Source organism: Olea europaea, unplaced genomic scaffold (assembly GCF_002742605.1).
Source record: "Olea europaea var. sylvestris unplaced genomic scaffold, O_europaea_v1 scaffold402, whole genome shotgun sequence".
NCBI lineage: Eukaryota > Viridiplantae > Streptophyta > Magnoliopsida > Lamiales > Oleaceae > Olea > Olea europaea.
Window position 1 is genome coordinate 23,300 of NW_019259821.1, and position 2,965 is coordinate 26,264.

Sequence of the window (2,965 nt, forward strand, 5' to 3'; positions counted from 1 at the left end):
CTTATTGAAAAGTTTTGAAGCTTGTAGTTATTTACTTGTTTACTTAAGTTTACTTGAACTTTATTTTTATCACTAGTATTTTAAATCCTAGACACAAAAGTTACAATTTAGAAAATGTTATGAACAATGCTCCTTTTATTGTCTAAAAAGTACACTGGTAATGTAAATTTTTTATGATTATTGTATTTGGAGCTTCAATATTCATTCAATCTCTAATATTATTACTTGGAATAATTGTTATTAGAGAATTAATATAGTCAAGCTTTAAATATTTGACTTAATTGGAAATTTTATTGTTGGTGTTGTGTGTATATATACAACAAATTTATATATTTACAGTTACTTTGCCTTAGTAATTCATAGTATAAGAATGACATATCGTAAAGATACTAATAGTGCTAAATCGAAGAATTTTGATGGAAAAAATTTTAAAACATGGAAAAAGCAAATGGAATATTGATTGACCGTTCTGGGATTAATTTTTGCTATAAAAGAAGATAATGAATGAAGAGACTCTACCTCATGGTATAACCCAGAACAAATTGAATTACATGGTCATAATCGAATTTTTAAGTGTTCTTTCTGATAGACTTTATGATATTTATGAAAATATCATGAGTACTAAAGAGTTTCAGAAAACATTAGAGGAAAAATATGAAATTGATGATGCTGGAGTCAATAGATTCAACGCGACAACTTTTAACAAATTTGTTATTATGGATGACAAATCTATAAACGAACAAAACCATCAATTTCAAGATTTACTATGACATGTAGAAGAAAAAGGGTTAAGTTTTAGTGAGGACTATAAAATTTCATGCCTTGTAGATAAACTTCTACCTTTTTGGTCGAATTTTGCTAAAAGTCTTAGACATAAGCAAGAGATTTTAATTTTTAACATTGAACATAGTATTAAATTTTTTGAAAATAGAAGAGCAACATAGAAATCATACCAACAAAGTTGATGAATCTCATGCTAAAGCAAACTTGGTAGAAAAATTTAAAAACCCTACTAGCTCCTCAAAGCAATTTAAGTCTAGAGGTAATAAGTTTAAGTTTTGTTTTTTTTTTTTTTTTTTTTTTCTAAGTTCTAAGAGTTTGTGTAAATCTTATCAGACTTCAAGTGGAGGAAGCGTAACTTTCGGAAATGACTCCACTGCTTTTTGTATTGGGAATTGGAAGTGTCAAGATTAAGATGACTTCTGAAAATAGTTTAATTTTAGATCAAGTTCGACATGTTCTTGAAGTTAGAAAAAATTTAGTTAATGGATCATTTTTAGTTGAACAAGGTTTTAAACTTGTAATGGAATCAAATAAAGTTGTTATAACAAAAAATAATATCCTTGTTGGGAAAGGTTATATTAGTGATCAATTGTTGAAATTAAATATGATTGAAAATCTTGATCATAATTCTTCTATGATTCTTACTCTTGACGTTAATTATTAGTGACATGAAAGGTTGGGTCATGTAGAAACTTGTGGTTCTAAACTTAATTCCAAAATCTCAAGTTGGTAATAACAAGTGTGAAGTTTGTGTACCAGCCAAACAAACTAAGAGACATTTCAAATATGTAAAAAGGGATACAAACCTCTTAAAATTGATTCATAGTGATGTTTGTGATTCCAATGCCAACACAAGTTGATAATAAATTTTGTAACGTGTATAGATGACTATTCTAAGTACTACTATATTTATTTATTAAAAACGAAAGATGAAGTCTATGATATGCTCAAAATCTATAAAGCTAGGGTCGAAAATCAATTAAAACATAAGATAAAAATCTTGAGGTCCGATAGAGAATGAGAATATACTAGAGGAATAATTTTAATGATTACTATGAAGATAATGGTATGATACACGAAGTGATACCTCCTTATTTACCACAATTCAATGGTATTACAGAAAAGAAGAATATAACTTTAATGGATATGGTAAATGTCATGTTCATATGTTCCGGAGCACCTGAAAACTTTTCTAATTCTATTCTCATATTTATATTATCTGACTCATACTTATACTTATAGTTAACAATTTATTACGCAAATCAGTAACTTTTACAACAAGAATATCATCAGGTTAAACCTTCCTCGCTAACTGGTCTGGGCACAAAATTCACGAATCAACTATTGAGCCAGGCCGAACTGCACGCGTGTATTGAGTTGGCCACAATAAGCAAAAGTAAATGCCTGTTTCCAAGAGAAATGCTGAATGGGTGAAGAACTCAATGACATGCGAATTTGTAAAGAAATCTCCCTTTTTTCTGTCTCATACGTTAACTTTTAAATGGCTGGATGTTGATTTAAAAAATAGGTTTTGACTGCCTTTGACTCAATATTAATACAAGACTTCTTAATTGTTAATTTTAACTTAAATTTTAATCAAAAAATTTAATTGAACCAAACAGGTGTTAGTGAATAATGTTGTTTATCATTAGTAGATATAATCGTCGATTAATTTTTTTTTAGTGTCTTAAAATGCATCAAAATTTCTTTAAAAATGAGTTGGAAAACATATTGCCACATAGATTAATGATTATTTGTACTAATGATAAATGAAGTGCTCGTGGAAGAGATTTTTTTAATCACTTTTCTCCACAATCATTTTCAACAACACATTATTAAAAAAAAAAAAAAAAATCATTTTTTACGTTCTCTTATAACTCTTCATTACTTTTTAACTACACATTTCTCAAAAAAAAAATATAATAATAATAATAATAACTTTTTAAAAAATTACTCCTATTTAGTTGCTCAAAATTAAATTTGAATTTATAAAATTAAGGTCAAGAGTTAACCGTCCAAAACATGAAAGGAAAGTTGGAAATGTATCGAGAACATGTTGGAAAGTCGGAAAAAGTTTTAATCCCAACCTTGAGGTCTACAAGCCACTTGACCAATTTATTTGCCTTAACAGCTGGTCTGACCTCCTATCAGCTGTATGATTGGCCAAAAAAAAAAAAAAAAA